The 20,432-nt window shown below is 39.0% G+C and overlaps 1 long non-coding RNA gene across 1 annotated transcript; it reads left to right on the top strand.

Annotated features, from left to right (window-relative positions):
• Nucleotides 1-9,684: 9,684 nt before the first annotated feature.
• LOC309690302 lies at nucleotides 9,685-20,432 on the top strand. Its single transcript, XR_014271699.1, has 2 exons — nucleotides 9,685-9,925; nucleotides 19,624-20,432. It is a non-coding gene; the product is annotated as an uncharacterized lncRNA (long non-coding RNA).

The following is a 20,432-nucleotide window of genomic DNA, read 5'->3' as shown; positions in this document are numbered from 1 at the left end:
TCTTATCCCACAAATAGGATTTCTTTCAAACTTCAGTTCTCGTATCATCATCATGAGCATTTTACCCACGTCAAATCTTTCCAGTCGTGTTGTTTGTCTTTTGGACTAGTGCTTCTGATCCAAGTTAACCCACTCATGCAGTCTTCACAGTCTGTGAGGTCATGCGTTTATTGTTGTGTTGCTTTGGCAAATCATCTGTCACGGGCCTGCATTTTGATGCTATACTTGTTTACCAGCGAAAATTCAGTTTCAAGGGAGTTTTGTGAAACCATAAGAGCAGGCCTCACACTACAGGCCTGTTTTGCACTAGGAATATCTTTACCTGTTTAATAATGTTGTTTTGTTGTGAGAACTTTGTCGCACTCATCAGAGATGCGTTTTGTGATTCAGGGTTGTTGTTCTTTTTTTAAGAAAAAGAGAGAAGAAGAAGAAGAAAAGAAAAAGAAAAAAAGAAATCATCCGCAACCTTTGAAATTTACTTCCTCTTCGCCGAACTCTGCAGCGTTTTACTTATATCGTGTTATCCACTTTATCAGAGCCTCTCACGTTGTCAGGTTAACGTATTTTCAAGGACATTGAGGATTTGAAGGCAGAAGTTGATTTGGGGTTTGACGCAAAAATGAACCAAGCGGACTGTCTCAAGCATATGCTGGTATGGTCGTCAAGCTGGAGGAAGAGAAGGGCGTCTTGATGGTGACTTCACTGACACCAACAACTTCCTGACGCAACGCTACTGTAACAGCAGCGGGGAAAACAGCTCACCTTTTCATCCGATGAACCAACATGATCCTATTTCTGCATAGTAAGCCGTCTCAGCTGCTTTTCTCCTCTCCGTTCCAGGAACAGCGGCGGGCTCGTTGCACCAAAGAATAGTCTGCTTATGTTTATATTTTTCACATCATAGAAAGTGCCATCCGTTACGCCGTACTTGTTGCACAGCTTTGCGATCCCCTTTGTTGTTGGACAACGGGAAATCGGATTACCTGGGTTTCAAGTGTGCCCCAAAATTATTCTTCAATCTTTTCTGTTGGCGCGGAGAAAGTGAACTTTTCTACAAATCTATGACAGAAAATAACACATCGAGGGAGAGCAAATGGTGGATGGGATTATTGCTCAAATGCAGTCCAGCTTTTACGCTGAAGGAAAGCTGAATTCGTTTGACAGCACAGGGTTGTTGTTTTTTTCTTTCTTTCTTTGAGTGGTAGAAAACTGGAGGACTCCTACTCCTTGCTGTGGGGGGTAACGCGTTACTGAGCAACGCGTTACCGCCCTGCACTGTCCGGAAACTAGTTTGAAGTTGAAAAGGCGTGTAGGCTGCACGCGTTCTGCTTTTGAAGACCGTGGCTCGGCGAAGTAACAAAGAGAAAGCCCGTCTCTGCTGTGCGGCTCTGTGCAGGAACTCAATTTACCGAGACGCACTGTATGCAAATGCACCCGTTCCTCTACACGCGCACGGGCGCACCGACCTGTAGTAGCCTGATCTTGGACAGCCTATCGGACCCGGGCACCGTGTGCCTTGTAGCCTTGTCTGCTTCACTTTGAAGAGATGCTGGTCGTCCCGGACACGTGAGCTGAGCTGTTGAGAAGACTTTGTGGCGGATTTGGATGAGGGTTTTTTTTTTCTCTGTGCGTTAATGGCCAGGCGTGCGAACTAGGCTATAGTGCGCTCAGATGTGTGCGTATGTATGTGTGTGTGTGTGTGTGTTTTTTTTCTTTCTCTCCCTCAGTCGCTCTGTGTATCCACCGCTCCGCCTCCTCCCCCCTTTTCGCAACATTGACGCAACCAAAAATACTGGAACAAAAGAAACAACTTCCTTGAAGCTTTGCTGAAACTGCACTTAGTCGGTGAATAGAAGGTTGTTGTCAACTTGCCTGGATGAAAATGTCGATGTGAGGGTGTCACCAGTGGCCGGCTGGCAACGAGAGAGATGCAGTCGATTCCTCTGAAACGCGCCCAGGCTTATCCAGTAAGTGCTATTAAACATTCAGTAGAGTAATTTCAACTTTTGCTGTGTGACCTCTCGACTAGTTGAGTTTGCTGTACGCTGTCAGTCAACGCAAAAATAAAGAGTCGTTTTGGTCGATTCTCCGCGACGCCGGACACAAAGTAAAGTCTCTCTGAGGTAATGTTGGCGACCTGACGAGGTAGAGTATAAGTTATATATTGTGGCAGACGTCGTTGTGCACGAATGACAAGTTTATAGCCTTCTCCTTTTCAACAATCCGGCTCTTAGGAGCCAGTGACAACAAGGCTTTAACTACACTGCTGTCAATAAATAAATAAATAAATAAATAAATAAATAAAAAAGATCCGTCAAATGTGAACGAGACATCAGTTTGTTTGAGGCAAATGTGACGGGGGCACTATTAGAAATAGGTTGTGCACTAGCAAGTCTTGAACACGGGCTACCAGTTTATTATTGTTATTCATGCAGCAGCCTTGAGCTGTCGCCGGTTGCACGAAGATCCCGGTGATCTTCAAACATGTCCACAACGGAGCAGCAATGCGAGTGTTTTTATTGATTCGATTTGCTGTCACCGTTTCAGATGATGTGTCTAACTTTGCTTTTAAAGCTTCGGTCCGCAGTTTGGGGCGGACGATCACTCCGCTTTGTCGCGTCGCTGTTTTTTACTGCATGAACAAAGGACTGGATGGAGTAGTCGGCTCGGCACAGAGCGTCGGTGGAGAGCAGGCGGGCTGTTTACAATAATAACACGATAGCGGTGACGTCACGCAGACTGACAGCAGCCTCGGCCAGTGCGGAGTTCGCGTAGCCATCAGCAACACGCTATATTTGGAAAGCGGTTACATCATCGGGATACAACAGTGGCCCGTGGGGGGAGGGACTTCCGCAGGAATTCTCGATTTGTAGTCCAGAAGCAAGACAATGAATAGGCCTACATCAGTTGTGTCTTTGCAGGGTGAAATCAAATTATTTCAGACCTTCTTTGGATTTCCATAATCTGCTCACACTCTCATATTTCTAAGATGGTGTGAGAAGTGCCTTAGACACTCTTTATGACTGTGGTACTACAATACCAGTAGGTTCAGGTAACATATAATTGAATCATAACATCTCAATGGAAAATGTAAGGAGACTATCTCCGATCGGCATTCTTCCAGTGTATCTGCTAAAATTGGGGGTTTGGGGAAGGCTTGCGAGGCCGAAGTTGACTTTGCATTGGTGAATAATATTTTCCAGCCTACTTAGTAATGTTTACTCCCCCAACATAGTAAGTAACGGTTCCCTAGTAGTAGTAGTAGTAGTAGTAGTATTGCTATGATACCTGCACCTCTTTTTAAGTCAACTTGAATATAAGGATTGCTCCTCTCACACAGCAGCAAAGTGACCACCAGACGTCAATAAGCAGATTAACTGCTGCCTGTCCTCAGTCTCCTCATCCATAGCTAAAGTGCCTGAGGTGAAATGAAAGAAATTTGTTCAAATTTTGTCAGATTTTATATACAGATCAGCATCGGTAAGCCTACTACATGCTACACAGTACTCAGAAAGCTGTGGACTCCAAATCGGCTGCATAGAGCAACTTTGTTGCAATAACACACAATCTGCTTTGTGGCAAGCAGCATCACTGGTTTCCACTTGCTATACTGTTGTACACAGTGGTAACCTTTGAGTATTTAATGTATTCAAATGTAATGTTAGATGAGTATTTTCTTTATTTCAGGCATCATTAGTACCAGTGATACGTTCTCTGATATCATTCAGTCAACCTGAAACCAACATTTAATTGAGTTAAGCGTCTCATACTCAAATCTAGACACTTTGTTTTTATAATAGCACAAAGTCATTTATTAGTAACTTGAATTAGATGTGATTGTATGTCCCTTTAATGTAAACAATGGCATCATGTTTAATGAATATTGCCCTTTCATCAGCTTACAGCAGTTAAGAAAACAAAACAAAAAAAATTATTAAAATCTGCACTAATCTAACTAAACTGACTTATTTTCAGAGCTAGAAAGCATTATGCTACCTAAGGACTGCCGTGACTTCAGTGTGTTTCCCATAAACCTACAGGCCTGTGTTTTGGCATCAAAGTATAGTACAGTATGTGAATAGTGTAAATTCTCATTTTCTCGGGTATGGAAAGCAAGAACAGTATTTGGTAATGTTCCGAGCACATTGGGTACTTGAAGATTAAGTAATAAATAAATAAAGCACATTAAAAAACAGAATGTTCCACCACTGTGTGTATATCATTTTCAATATATTACTGTCATTCCAGTATTTACTTGTTTCACAAATATACATCATGTAAAATAACAGCTTTTTTCAAATGTGGTCTTGCATGCATCAAAAGTTAAAAATTTTCGTATAAATAGGCTTAATTGAAATCTTTCTGGACACAGGTAAAAAAGTGAGACAGACATAAAAGCAACATAATCTCAACGCCGTGACTTATACAGTGTGAGCGTAGGAATATTGCTCAGTGCCAGTAAATACAGTTTATGAAATCTGTCAGAGGCAGTAGTGGTTTTTAGATACATGCCATTACCTAAACACAGTTAAATGTCATAGATAGCATCTAGCAGAGAGCTCGCAATAGACTGTCAATAAAAGAAGGACTGGCCAGAGGGATGTTTTTATTATGTGAGTCTCCTTTAGTCTTTTGAATGCCACTAGAGTTCATAAATGATATTAGACACTCTATAGTCATTTTAAAACCGTCTGCTTGGCTTTGTGAAGCTTTCGCAGAGACTTTTTGGTGTATTTCTTGTTCTAGTGACTCTAACTGTTACAGGATTTTGATTTTAATGTGCTAATTTGATTAAGGGGCATGCAAATATGCATATAAAAATGATTTGTTTACATTGTTTTTGTATAGTTTGGGTCTTAGAAGACCTGTGTTGATCCTGCTGTTCAAACAGTACTTGGCTTTATCTTTTTTGTCATCCTCAAATTTAATGATAAAGAACATAAGCCCAAATATATCGGCAGTCATCAGCTTGAGGCAATGACCCAAAAAAAAAGAAGAAAACACACCTAGACAAAGTGCTCGTAACACCCAAGGTAACTCTACTGCCCTAAGATTAACTCTTGCTTCTGTTTAGACTTCTCTGTTATCCCTCTCACAAATCTGCCTTGAAAATAAATAAATAAATAAAAATAGGTGGTGTGGGGTGTGGACAGTTTAGTTGAGATTTTTTAAAAAACAAACTACAAGTTCAGGAAGCAGCATGAATAATGTTTTGTTGTCAGATTTATATTTAAACCTACCTTGAATGGAAAACGGCTCTCATTATGTTACACACCAACGAGGCCACTTTGACTCAGGATGCAATAACACATGTCAATGCGGTTATGCTCTATTTTTTTTATTTTTCATCCATCAGGCATGGGATCATTTGGCCTTTTGGCACATGACTTCACATTTAGTCTGGAAAACACAGTGTACTCATCATCAACTGGTATCAACAGAAAAAGTGTCCAAGAACACAATTTTAGGATGAAAATTAGGCGACTTGTGCTGGCTTTATGACTGATGCTCGTTGTTTGCAGACTGCATGGAAGTCTTTGCTTATCCTTTGGCTAATATAGAGAATTTCTCTGCTTTAGCCTAGCCTTCTGTGAAATCCCTTTTTCTACTCTATCTGCATTACCACCAGGACAAGTATAGTTTGTCCCCATAATTGTCCTCTGTTAGTGATGTCGCTTTAGCCTGTCCAATGAATTGTGCCCACTTAATTTGATTGCTGTGAGAATGTGTGTAAGCTTATGGAGTGAACAAGTGAAAAGGGCTTCTTGTGCTGTAACATCTGAACTTGCTGGCCAAGCATGTGATAGTGTTTAGAAGAATTCTGGCTGTTAGAGTTCATCTTTTTCTCTTTTTTTAAAGTGAATTTTGCGTTCACCTGAGCAAGTTATCTGTCAAGTAACTTTATTGAGCGAAAGTTTGTCATAAAGCAAAATAAGAAACATTATTTACATGCAAACGAGTCGCATGCATGTGTGGAGTGCACGTGTGTGTGTGCCAAATTTTAAAGCACCCAAGGGCTAATGTGACCACCTTTCAGCCTTTGTGCTAAAAAAAAAAAGGTCAGAGGTCTCTGTTGTGTTTTCAGGATGACCTGCTAGTGACTATTAGCCATTGACAAATGTGATGTCCCACAAGTGTGCGGGCCGGACCCCTCCAAAGGGGGAGGTGTCGTAACACGCCCCACGCTAACCTCCGAGCCAACCCCACCTCAACTAGTGCATACACACACGCTCTGCCCTGCTGACAGGAGCACAAGGGGGCAGCTGCTACAGATGTCTAGAGGGGGAGGGGAACCAAGGAGACATCAATGGAGAGTCTCTAGTATGGAGTTTTCTGTGGGGCTCATTGTGTTCTCTAAAGACCAAGACGAGGGCCATGTTAATATAGTATGCCTATGGTATCTTCAGCTTCGTTTCAGGCTGCGTTGGTCATAGGGCTGCCTCGTGCATATGCTGCTTTCAAAAGGCACTCTACGTTGATCCATGCTGCCAAATGTTCCTAAATGTTACACAGCTTGATATTTACCAAGAAGAGTGGCAGAATAAGCGGTTTCTCTCCTTAAAAGTACTGTTTAGTCTCGAGTCTAGGATGAGGTGATATTTCTTTGATTTTACAGTGTGAATGGATCAGACTGTAATTAAAAATTACGATTATCCAAATTACACCGATACAGTGGGAGAAGGGAAAAAAAGAAGAATTAATTTCACAACCTGCTCTGTTGTGTTGGTTGATTTAATCCAGCAGGCAGCAATGTGCCACAGAGAGCTGACAATGTGCGTACACTCTCCGATCTGCAAACACCTAATGCTCCTGAGCGACGTTAAATCGCCTGCAGTTGCCCAAAGTTGACAGAAATGCTGCAAACTTTGTGTTTTCTGTGCTACATAGGTGTTTATTCCTGATTTAATACCACCCTTGACCCTCACTCACCCCTTTTGGGTGCTATTAATGTGCTTTTTTTGTCTTTTGGGTTTATTTTTTTTTTAAATAAAGAACAATATATTCAGTCTGTTACTACTGCCTATTTCCCCACCTTTTCATATCACGCAGCCCCAAGTCTGGTGGTGGTGGTTTTGGGGGTGGGCCTGTTTTTGAAGCACATGAATCAAGTGAAAGAACCAAAATAATGTGTAAAAACCCCTCACTGAGTGGGTAGCGGTTGAGTGTAAAAGCCAACCATGCACACGAGTCATCTAAACTGAAATCAAATTATGCTGAACTAAAATTACCCCAGCGTAGCAACTTTGCAGCCAGGTTTGCCTGCAGTGGTCAAACACCATGATACGTGACACTGTGGCTCTTGTTCGGCGCGTCTACCAGAGGACAAGGGAGAGCTCCACTCTGTCTCAACCCTCAAATGAAGAGATGCATTATGATGTGGATTTCATTTAGGCCTGCAAAAAAAAGGGGGAAAGAAAAAAAAGAAAAAAAAGCTGCCGTAGATAACGGAGCAGTCTGAGTAGCATGGCTCATTTGTGTAGTGACATGTGACTTGTGTTTTCGTGAGTCATAAGGATCTCCTGCCTAATGGAAGGCAGTGTGTGCTCATGTGACGGTGACACAATGCAGGATGAACTGTATAGTGTTCACCAGAGCTCAGCTTGGCTACTGTTTTGGCACTGCTAATAGAGACCCATGAGGGTCTTGTTAATTTTTATCCTAGTGAAACCAAACAAACCACAGTGTCGGTCACTTTAGGGTTTGGGCGATGATGATTACGCTTTTTTGTTTGTTTGTACACTAAGGATCAAAGCTGGAAGCACTGCAGAAATGCATGCATGCACTCGTGTGTATGTTTGTGTGTGTGTGTTTGTAATGTCTATGAGTACTGCATCCTATTCTTCCCATGGTCATAGTGGTGTTTTTGCTGGCTCATCCCTGCCTCTCCACATGCCTGTTTAACAACACAGAGCTCCTCCTTACTGGCTTCCTGTCCAAACCAGTTTATCTGTAAACAAGTGTGTTTTTTTCCTCTCCACCCTATTGTCCACACTACACCAGAATGCATACACAATGGGCGCCCTCTCTCTCCTGGTCTGCTTTTGTACTCAAAAAGTAAAAGGCATTATGTTTTTACTACAATATACTGCAATGTAAAGAAATTATGTGCTTCCTGAAATGCTCTAAAGACATATTAAGTATTTAAAGGTCATTAGCACGAGTCAAAATGACTTAAGGCACAGTTAAAAACTAATAGCCGTTGCCGCTAATTCTTTTTTCCAGTGGAACCAACTGCTCACATAGCAGGTGAATGCTATGTGTTGTTATTATGTGTGCATTGGGATGAAATGGCTGTCTCTGTTTATCTTGCCTGAGGTACACTATGCTACAGTAGATGTGATAACAGTGGGGTTATTGTAGTAGAGCCCAACCCGTACGTGCTTTGGCTACCGCATGTATACTACAATGGTACGTGAAGTTATAGAGTGTTGCCAATCTAATCCTAAATTGAGAGAAAACGGTAATCCCATTACTTACTTATAGAAGGTGTTATTTTAACAGAAATGTCCAAGCCCACTTTAAAAGGCGTAGAAATAAATCAGTGAAAAGTTCAAAAGAAAAAAGTGTAGCCTCGCTAAAAAGGAAAGTTAATTAAAATTAGGCACAGCAATATGATGTCACAGCAATTTAAGATAAGAAAGCAATGTTTGAACTGTGGAAAATAAAACAAAGCCAACCTCAGAGTGTGATTGAAAAGAGTTAGGAAGGAGGACTTTAACTGCTGTCTGAGCCTGTGTTACCTTACTCAGTCAGTGCTTTTCTTTTTTGCTCATTGTTACATTAACATTATTTGGTTTGCATCTCCATAGCCTCGGGACTGTTACTTGTTGACCTATAACACAGATGTTAGACTTCTGTCTACAGTATGCTTAATTTGGCTATTCTTGTCTTTGATAGGTCTGTCACTCCAAGGCAAGCATTTTAGTGCTAACGGCAGATAACCACACCATCCTATAAATGACTAACCGAATTTGAATAGACATTCATAGTGCTTATATGAAAGATGGTAAGAGAAGCATGGGAGAAGAGAAGTAGAGAAGTATTTCAAATTCTTATGCATCCGTAGGAAGATGCTTTTACATGCTTTGCATGGGATCGATCCTCCTATATACAATATTCTATGGCAAGTATAATTAGAAAGATTGCTTATACACTGGCAAAAGCCTTAAGAAGAAATAATCAGTGAGTTGGAAAAGAGCAAACTATTGTAACCCCAAGCATAAGTGCAACATCCTTGCTATTTTGTTGTGGGTCACTATGGACTGAATTTGCTCAGTGTAGCCAGTACAAATGGATATAGTTGCAGGTGTAAATAACTGTAGCTCTCAGTAAATGTTTATTCCTGTACAATCGTGCCTGGTAGGACACATTATGCGTGTATTTCTAACGATATAGATTTTATTCTATGAATATAGGCCAGCTTGTATTCTGTTGATTTTTTTTTACACACAGTCTTTTATTCCCACTTTTACTATGTATTTAGACAGACTGCAATGTTTTGTAAATAGTGCGCAGTCTCTACTAAGAGTATTCGTGTCATATCAGAAATCCTCGTATGAACTAGTTTGAACGAAAAGGGTTTCCCGTTAGTTGCTGCCGTAAAAGACACTGCGAGGCCTTGAAGAGTTAATTTGTTGATCGCTGCGGTGGGCTGCGAGATCATTCGAGAGTGCATTTTCAGCAGCCAATCAGCAGGCAGACTCGACACCGTATTTAGCCAATAGGGCGAATGGAAGGCTCTATCGAATTTGAATGAGACAAGTCTTTCGGCGCCATTTTCGAGTGAACAGCGATTGCCTCGACAGCTGCGGGTAGAGGATGCTGCGAATGTAGAAAGCTGTTCCGAGACGGGGGGGGAGAGAAACCAAGCGCTCAAAAACTGCGCTTTTAGAGAAGGAGTCGTGTTATTTCAACGGAAACACAGGTAATTGTAGCCTCAAAATATTTAAATTGATTTAACTGGAGTGCACGAACGGACTTAAGGCGAGGAGTACGTGGAAAAAAGACCGCGGAGGGGAGACGTTAGCCATTTGGCCAGCTTTGTCAGCTTGTACTTCTTTAGCAGCTAGCCTACTAGCTTAGCGTGCTAGCACGTAGAGAGGGATATCTGACTTTGCTGCACTGTAACGGTGAAAAAAAAACGAGAGCGGGTCGTTTTAGTCAGGAGATGAGGAGGAATTATTTGGGTGAAAAAAGACTTGATGGGAAATTATACCACACTGAAGACGCGCTTCAATCGATTGTTATTAATCAAAGTGAAACTATAATGGACTATTTATTTTGCACTGGAGCTCAGTTTTGAGCGGGAGGTGTAAAAGCTGCCAAGCTGGAACAGAGGCGAACTGCATTCGGCAGTGTCAACAAATGCACACGGCACCTACGCTGGCTTAGGAGGGAAAAAAAAACCCGAAAGGAGACCGGAACAGACACAGTGCTTTTTGTAGGAACTTAATTTGACCAAGCTTTTTAAGTTAAGACAGGCGTTTTTTCCGAGCTGCTAAACTGCATGTGTGATGTTGGAAGTGTTTTGTGGATCGTTAGACAAAAAACACCTGGTAAGTTTATTATTATATCCCTGTATGACCTATATCCCTGTAATGCCCGCAATAATAATGACGGAGTTTTGTTTTATTTCCCTATCTCTGTCATGAAGTGGCTACTAGAGTTTTTTTTCTGTTTGTTTGTTTCTGGCCGTTACTAGTGACAGGTTGTGTTATAATGCAACTCCGATGACTAAAAATATGACTTTATCTTATCTAGAGTTGAGTACTTGCTTTAAATTTGTGCCTGTCAATATATTCTAATGCCTTAGATTAATGTAAGATGATCCGTGTGGCTCTTAGCCAAGGGACAACAATCATAACTCGCGACATGATGTTTCTACTTTAATAGCTGTGTTAAAGGTTTGACGAATGGCTGTCACAGCCACTAACGAAGCAATAAAGTTGAGGTAAGGTTAGATTTACAAAATAAAAACGAGGAATTGGTAGTTGTGGTGATTCCCGTGGCATGCTGTAATGTTAGGGTATTCGGTTCATTGTAGTTTGATGTAAAAGACTTGGAGCCACTGCTCGCTGCCTCCCTTTGCCCCTTCCTTTCTGCTCTTACTAGCGTCGCAGCAGTTTCTGTGTGCCATGGACCCTGATTTAATTCAAATAGAGTGAACCGGGGAGGGGAAACTGCGTGGTCTAACCTCTAACGAGTGACCGAAAAAATGGGCCCAATCATGACGGGTAGGGGCTATTTTGTGACCTTTTTTCAGTATTATATTTATTTAGTTTTTAAAAACGAACAGGACTACTCGAGAAATGAAGCATATTGAAGGAAAAGAGAGGCTCCATATAATTGCGCGTCTGAACCCGCCCTTCTACTTCCTTCCAAGTCGAGATCGGTTTAATATGTTACATAATGTGAGGCCTTCGTATCTTTTGCAGTGTAGCCTTTATTCATACAACTACGTATTCACATTAGTAAACAGGTGATCTTGCTTAAGTTTATTTGGGAAAAAAAAAACTCTTTCAGATGAGGGATCTACAGAGTGTAGGCACCCCTTTCCATTTTTCTTGAAATGCATATTTTTTTCTAGGGCCATGTCTTACTAATAGCATTTTCCCTGGATTTTTATTTTGTCACACATATTCTGCAGCAGTAAGTAAAGAATTGTTTTAGGTTTGCATGACTTTGAATGAAAATGTAACTAAATGGTTGGAAACAACAAAGTTGTCTTCTGTGGAATTGCATATTACACCCATAGTATGATAATTATTGTAGAAGTGGGGCAGCATTTTTAAATGATTATTAATTTATTTATTTTTATAGTGAAACTTCTAAACCAAGATTTTGTATATTTTTAAGGGTAATTGGGTTGTGGAAATGAGGGAAAGCCCTTTCAAAGAGACATCAGAGCAAAGAAGTGAAGGAGGAGAAAATTACTGTACAGCATCATCTGGTGTGTCAGGCTTACAAGAATAGTAGAATTTGTGGGATTATGAAACTCTTTGAATAGTATGACTTAAAATGTGACAGGCATGTGATCACCCGTGTTGGGAATAATGCAGTACCACGTAGTGTACGAAAAACTGGAACTCTATATTTAAACCAAGTTCCCATTTCATTCTACTGTAACTGCCAGTTTGAAATTACAGGTTTTAAAAATGTTTCATTGATAATTAAACCATATGTTACTCCTACAGTGTCAAAAAGGCTAATTGGGTCACTACACTTGAGCAGAATTAAAGAATGGGTGTAAAGTAGAGCTTGGACAATGTAGGCATTTAGACACCTAATTGTAAATATTTAATGGGATTCTTAACATTTGTCTATCTGCTTATTTCGTACTAAAAGTTGAAACTGTCAGCCTGTCGTGGTGTCAGTTTAGCCAGAGAGGCAGTAAGTTTTTAAGCTATTTAGTCAAATGTTTGTAATACTTTAGGTGGATGAGGGTATTGCTGAGTACTTGGTTGTTAAAGTGTAATTATAAAACAAAGTCACACTGAAAATGTTTTGTTTCAAAAATCGAAAAGTGATAGTGATTATAAATGACACTTTGTTTCAGTGTAGATTATTATGAAGTGTTTACAATATCTAATTTTGTCTAGTTTAGTTGAAGTGGGCTTTAATGTTACTATATTAGCTGCAGCATGAGTAGTTATTTGTGATATTAGTATTGAAGGGGGAAAGTGAGAAATTGCACCTCTAATGTCTAGAAGAGAGCAGGCAGCACCTTGTCAAAGTGAAATTTTATGATCAAAATATAGTATCAAAGTAATATTTGGACTCTTGCTTGCTGGTAACTAGGTTTTAAAATGTTTCTAATGTGCTCATATAGGTAAAGTGGGTGTAAATATTTACCTCATTCTTTTTCATTTTAGAGTTACAATGCAGCATTATTCTACCACCCCTCACAATCCCTTAAAAAATATTAATGCAGTGCCTTCAGTTGATCTCTATTAAAAGCTACAGGTTTATGTTTCCTCCGTTCTGTGGTATTTGCCTTTTCACACTCTTTGCAGAGCACCGATGTGCTGTTTCAGACATTCTGTGACTCATCATTCTTCAGACCCCTCTGGCAAAATAGGCTCCCACCCCCCATTTCCTGATAAACTGTGACTCTCTACTTGTACTTGCTCACATGTGCTGTAGCCAGACTGCAGAGAACCCCCACCCTTCTCTCTCTCTTTTTTTTTTTTTTTTTTTTTTTCTTCTTTCTTGCAGTGCAAAGTTGATAGTATTCAAATTTGCTGTGATAGGGACAGCTTTCGATCTTTCTTTTTTTCTTTCTTTCTCTCTCTCTTTTTTTTTTTTTTTTTTTTTTTTTTTTTAAACACTTACTCGAGGAGTTGGCCTTGGCTTCAGCTCTGCACCATTAAATAGAAGCTGTCAAATGGTCAGTCACTTTTCTGGAACAGTTTTAAGCACTGGTCATTCTAGTTAAGCCTCAAGCTTAGATGTGATCTTTTGAGAATGTGTGCTGATTTGCATGATGATTTTTCTCTTTCTCTCTCGCGCTCTCTCTCTCTCTTCCATCCTCCAAAGCATATAGTTTAAGGCTGATGGTACTAGTTACAGCTGCTAATTGCCTTGCCACATCTTTAAATACTGCCCTTCTATTGGCTTTATTATTATTTTCTAAAAATGTATTTTTGCGTACACTAAGTGCTATAGTGCATATAGCCTTACATTTCTTTAACTAAAAAGTTGTAAGGTTAAGCAGTGTAAGGATTAATTAATCTGACTTTTTTTTAAAAATTGTCAGTTTTATGTATAATTGTTATCGTTTCATCACATTTTTTTTGTAAATCTGTTCAGTGGGGAAGTGCACTTTTGAGGTCATCCTAAAGTACGGTCATGTGTCTCGAACACTGAAGTGATTAGGCTGGTCTGTGTTCAGAATATTAGTCATTTTAAATGGTCCGGTACAGCTCTCTAAAACATGTATCTTTAAAATATATATATATATACATTTATTTATTTTAAGTGAAGTTGTGCCTCAGACAGCATGTTTAGAAAGGTATCAGCTGTTACAATGCTAGGGAATAATCTACTTGATGATTACATTTTAGATTTTAGGTAAGTAATATGATAACCTGCTGCAGCACCACCAGTAAGATTAAACATGGCAAGAGTCTGCCTCCTGGTTAGACACATGGTGTTTTCATTGGTGTTTTTCTGTGGCACAAACTTTTTTTTTTCTGTTTTTTTTTTTTTCCCCACACAAGGGTTATAGAGTATCTCACGGTATTAACTAGTATGCCGTCAGATTGAAAAGATTTAATTATCCAAAAATATTCAAGGCATTTTTATGTTATTATTTTTATTTTATTGCTCTAACACAAATTACACCTCACCCACTACCCCCAGTAAGGGGATGTGTTTGTGTTCACATAGACCAGATATTTTCATACAGTGTGACAAACAGTGTCTTATTTAGTTAAGGTTAAGTTTTAAAACTATTTTGGTTTATTTCCAACAGTAATATAAACCCATGTAATTTTGGGTTTACTGCTTTATCTTGTGTCGATTCACTGGTGTGTAACTGTCACTCTAGCTGTAAGCAGATAAGTCGAGCCTAATAAGGAACCTGGTGAAAACGACAATCATTCTTGTAATGTTTTGGGGTTTTTTGTTTTTGTTTTTTTAACAGACTTAAAACACACAATAATCATAATACACTGTTTGTGTATTTATTTTTTTTATTTGTGTTGTTTAAAGTCAGCCAACTGTAGCAAAACTTTACATTTTTTAAAAGCCTTATTTTTGGCAGATAAGACTTTTGCTTGTGTTGTGTGCTTAACTTTTTATTTTTTTTAAACACTGAACTAGGACAAGTTACTAAATTTCACCTAGACATTTGTGCTTTAATAAGTAAAACAACAAAAACAAGTATAGTCTGTTTGTGTAATTGCTGCATGAGTGTATGGGTGTGTGATTCAACTCTCTCTCACTTTGCCTTTCCTTCCTCTTTTTGCCCCTCTTGCATATGTAAGCATGCACATTCAACATACATGCTTACTTAGATCCTAATTTCAGTCTTACTCATCGATTTGTAAGTACTGCTTGAGTGTAATGAAAAAACTTCAAGCAGCCATTTTAAAGGTTGTGGTAGTTGGGATTTTTCTTTCATTTTTTTAGTATTATTTTTTTTCAGGGTAGTTGGAGCCCAAGGTTTTCTTAACTAACCTCATGCTGTTGGTCAACTATAAATCGGGTTCTCAGGTCGAACTTTTGATATTGCATCACAGTTTACAGCATTGTCTGCATCCTGTTTATGGCTGCTCTGTCTTTTGCGACAGGAGGAGCAAACTTGAGAGAGTTCAAGTATAGGAGTAAAAAACTGGAGAGACCAGAAATGTATTTGGGTAGTACTTAGTGGTACTCAGTTGAATTACTGTTTATATTGTAGTTCAGGTACAGCAGTTGTTTGGATTAAATATTTCACCACACATTGTGGACGTACTTGTATATTTAGATGACAGACACTGCTGTTTGGCATGGGGGAGTCTTACAGTGTGGTCCGTACTTTCTCTGGAAGTGGTTAAAAATGGCTTTAACTATAAAAAAAACACTTAAAAAAATAAATGAATGGAACAATGAGTCAAATTAAGCTTTGCATATTAGTTGATTGTTGTTTGCACCAAATTAGTTTGTTTGAAAAAATATTGCTGGAGCTTCTAGGGAATCCCAGTCACTGCTTTACATGTGTGAGTGGCCATGCAAATGTAACTGGCTTTTCTTGAATTAACACATACTGTCATTACAGTGCTTTTTTTTTTTTTTTTTTTTTTTTTGTTTGTTTGTTTGTTTTTCTAGAAAGGAACAAAGCAGTTCTTTATTGGTCGCATCCTTGGACTACTGTGAACAGTAAAACTATTCATCACCTTCTGAGTTGCTCTTAAACAGCTCTTAAAGGTAATCTGCCTTTTTTTTTTTTTCTTCCCCCCATGACAGTTGATACCTTTGTTATTTTGTGGACTGATCTATTTTGTGTGGAGATGATGAAAAGATCTCATGCTGTGTAAATATTGCCCAGTAGTTGGTGAAACATTTCATCATTAATTGTAAAGCTGTGGCACAGTGAACACAGTATATTTTTACCCTGTGCAGTTGTCTTGCCATATGCAGAACAACAATGATTTGGCTAGGCTAATCCCTGATGTTTATCTGGCTTACATGCTACATGAAACGGATTTGTAATTGGGTAAGGATATAGCTTGCTTGTAAAATGGAGAAGAAAATGTCTTAGTGTGGTTCCATGCACTGTAACTCTGGGATGGCCAAATAGTTTTAATCAGTGATATTTTTGCAAAGATGGATGGATGTGATTGCTGTTCCCTGTTTTTTCGCAGTTGATGATTTCAATGCGGATCTCCCTTTACTTTGTGCTTATACTTGCAGAATACTCTGTAAAACAGACCAGAAGAGGCTAACCCAGACCACTTGATCTGGGGAGGTGATGGGTTGTCATGTCCATGTCCCTTTTGCCCTACTGGGTGTAGGAGGTTACTTGACCTTTCAACCTTGGGGTCAGGTGACTCTTTAAGGTCATTGTATGGGTAGCAAGTGTCTGTAGGAATGGGTTAAAAAGGCTGAGCAGAGAAGATGACATGTCCGGGCATGCTTCCTTTAAAGGAGAGAGAGAAAAATAGGGAGAGGTTGGAGTCAGTGATGTGAACAGTTCCACCTGGACTTGGAAAGAAATGATCAGCTTATAAGGAAATTGCACAACTTACCTGGTTTGTTTCTTTGTGTGCTTTTTGTTAAGTATTTTAGGTTTGTTTGATTGCAACTTCAGTGTAGATCAGGCTGTTCTGCAAAAAAAATGGTGTGTACAAACTAAATATGAGATGAGAAAATTATACATGATTATTCTGCAGGAAAGTAGATCCACTGTAACAATAGTGGGCTGTCATTGTTTTTATAACTAGCAAAACCTTTTTGTAAATCAGTGAATTTATTTTTCTCACAAATTTATTTATTTTTTATGATTTTAAAAACAATGTCTGATGTCATTTCTCACCTGCAGCTTTGCAGAGCACACTCATGTCTTCTGTCAATTTTTTTTATTTTATTTTATTTGAATGGCTATTGCAAGTTATTCCGTTTACAAAGCTTAAAAACGGCAAATCCCTGTGATCGGGAAGTAAGTGTGTGTAGCATTTCTGTTTGAAGACTAGTGTCTAATTTTTGTTGCACTCCTAACAGGCAGTGTGGACTTTATTAGCCTAGGACTAAAACAAGAATTTGCCCCACAAATCTGGCAATTGCACAGTCCTGGTTTGTAGTTTTAAATTAACAGCAGCTTCAAATGTCTTAAAACTCTGTTTTCTTGGTAACAATCTTATTTTTATTCTTTTTTTTTTTTTTTTTGTCATTTAGGTGCAAAATTTTTTTTAGGTATGCATGATATCAACTGTAAAATTAGAATTGAGGAAGTGTTTAATTTCATACTGACTTGGCTTGTACTATTTTTTTTTTTTTTTTTTTTTTTTTTTCCCCCCATGTGTTTTTTTTAATGTTAGGCAATAAGGGACATTATCTGTGAATTACAGGCTAGACTTCTACTTATAAACTGGGTAAGTAGAAGAGGAAAGTGGAAAGGGGGCAAAAAAAAATACACCACACTAAGTGGTCTTCACTGTTTTTCCACCCACCTGCCACTCTCAGGTAGGTCTGGCTGAGTTGTGCTGTTGCACCTGTGTTGACTACATTGGGTTATGCAATTGGGCTGTAATCATGAATGCCTCTCATTAATAAAGGTGTTTAATTTGCCTGAAGTCAGAATCACGCGATATCCTTTAGATATCAGAAACTTTGCGGTAATGGCACAGGAGGTAAAATCAACATTTCTTTGCAGGCTGGTATAACAAGTTTTAGTTTGCCAGTCATCATAGTTCAAGTTGCATCTGTTTAACACTTTATTGAGAAATACAACATGTTTGGGGATTTTTAAAGTCAAATTCAAATTAAAGACTTTTGTCTGTTACAGTATAACAGATGAAAGCAGTGCCTTTGTGCCACTATTGTTGTTATCCCTACTCACACCTTCATTATCACATGAAGAAAAATGTTTGTGGCTTTTCTTTTCTTTTTAGTCTTTCATGTGAACTAGACTGGAGTTTGTGTGAGAAAGAAAACAACTGCCGAACTTATCAGTGTCTTTTTGGAGAGGAAGTATGCAAGAGACTATCAGATTCAGGCTATCATGTCCATTTCAGACTAAGGTCATAATTACAGGTCCATTGAGACCTCTAGTGGTAACAATTGTTGGCCTAAATCTCCCATGGGATTATTATCGGAATAATGTTTGTTTTAACACCTTCTACATGTTTTTAAGATTTAAATGTTTTGTTGACATTTACTACAGCAGCCTAAAACTTTTTACATCAAGGGTGGCACATTCTTCAGTTGAAATAACTGGAAGATATTTTATTTGCTGAGCTGTTGTGGGCAAATTGCTGCTTTTTTTTTTTTTTTTTTTTTTTTTTTTTTTTTGCATTTGCATTTGCATTTGCATTTGCTTTCATCTACATTTCAGATGACCTATTGTGTGCTGGCTCCTGAAAAGGCAAAATATCTGTTAGTATTCATGTGAATTTTATATTTGTGGTCTCTCCATATGACCCCTTTTCTTTGTTTGAATTTTAATTTTTTAAAGTAAGCTATTATTCTTATTCTTTTGATTTTTCCCAATTTTAAGATGAATTTTAAACCTAAGTTATTTTCAGTAGTTTCTATGGAGCATGAACAGTGAACTGCACTATATGCTAGCTTTACACTTGGATGTTTGAACATCTGCCAGTAGCACTAATGGGAGTGGAATGAAAATGCAACAATAGTTTGCAAGTTTACATTAGGGAGAAATGATTTCTGACTTTTAGAAAAGTGCCTTGTCAAATAGTTTTACACTGCTGACATAAATCAGTCCATGCCTTATTTGCAAGGGTGTAAATAAATAGTCATTTAATTTTGACTCCTACTTGTGTTTTTTAATAAAAGTAGATTGCAAAATCTTTAAACTTCAGATGTAACACTATAAGTACATTACGAAGTCTGTGGACATTGGTGCGCCTATAAGCTGCTTGGCTCAAAGTTGAGGGGAATCCTAATTGTAGAGCATACAATAATATTTCTGTATTTTAAATGTGGCAACAGTTTGGGGAATACGTCTTCTAGTTTCAACAGTGCTTCATGCATTGAGCAATATCTATAAAGAAATATATTTCCAAGTTTTGTGTGGAAGAACTCCACTGGCCTACACACAGCTCTGACCTCAATCCCTTTGAACAGCTTGTGGATGAACTGGAGGCCGACAGCTAGCCAAGGGTCCAGGCCTTATCATCCAGCATCATTGTCCGACCTTACATTGTGGTTAACTGGTGCAAATCTTGGCAGCCAGGCTTTGAAATTGTGATAAGTGATTTCCTGGAAGAGTGCAGCAGCTTAGTAATGCCCATACATTTTTGAGATGAGGCTTTCAACAAACGCAAGAGTGTGAAGCTCTCCTGTCCACATACTTTTCAGCACAAAGAACACTTTAATACTTAATGTTAATATTTTGAGAATGACTTCTGTATTATATTAAACCTTTTCTCTCTCTTTTTCTTTTTGTTTTGTGTGTTTCAGATGCTGAGTCTCCATGGCCACTTTAGGAGAAGACTGGAAACTTCAATCTGATTCTGGTGATCACCTGAATGTCTTTAGGTGGTTTAAATAATAGGTAATGGCTCTGTATCCATCCGTAAACATGTGCTAAGGATTAGAAGGCCAGAAGATGAAGACAGCGCAAATAACACAGAAGCAGAGACTGTTTTGAATGGAAGGACCGCAGCAGCAGTTCTGGTGATGTTGTAGCAGCACGGAATGGTTTGTGGGTTATACTGAGATGCAGGCCATACTGTGCTGCCGCACTAAAGCCTGAATATACTACATAGCTATTATCTCACAGTCTCTCCACCAAACATACTGTTGCAGTGAAAGCTTGAGGTAACAGGTAACGTACTGTCACTTTTGCATAAAACAGTAGTCTTTACTGACTTGAATTAATTTCTCATAGCCTTTCTTCTCCCTCCCCCCAGCTGTGATGAGAAAGTTGTTTGGGCTTCCCCATTCTCATTTTCTGGTCGCCTTACTGTAGCAGCACGTAAATATTGGAGTTAACACTCTAGCTGAAGTCTCCAGTATTGATCGTACTGCTGAAGCAAAGCGGGCCACTCACAATCACAGCAACTAACCACCACTGAGTGTACTCAGACCACTCAGGTGGTGGCAAACAGAGGCTGGCCTTTAGAAATGTTTACAGGTACAGGTTGACTCACTGATTCTTACTTAATGTCTATTCCATATTGTATTGACATGTAAAATATGTATACTACATTTTATTACACTTCACTATTATGTGTAAACCTTTTGAGAATAAAAACGTTTTAATTCTG

This window comes from Aulonocara stuartgranti (assembly GCF_965226115.1).
Source record: "Aulonocara stuartgranti genome assembly, chromosome: 16".
Classification (NCBI taxonomy): Eukaryota; Metazoa; Chordata; class Actinopteri; order Cichliformes; family Cichlidae; genus Aulonocara; species Aulonocara stuartgranti.
Note: the sequence above shows the minus strand (reverse complement) of the source record. Positions and strands in the feature narration are given on the sequence as shown.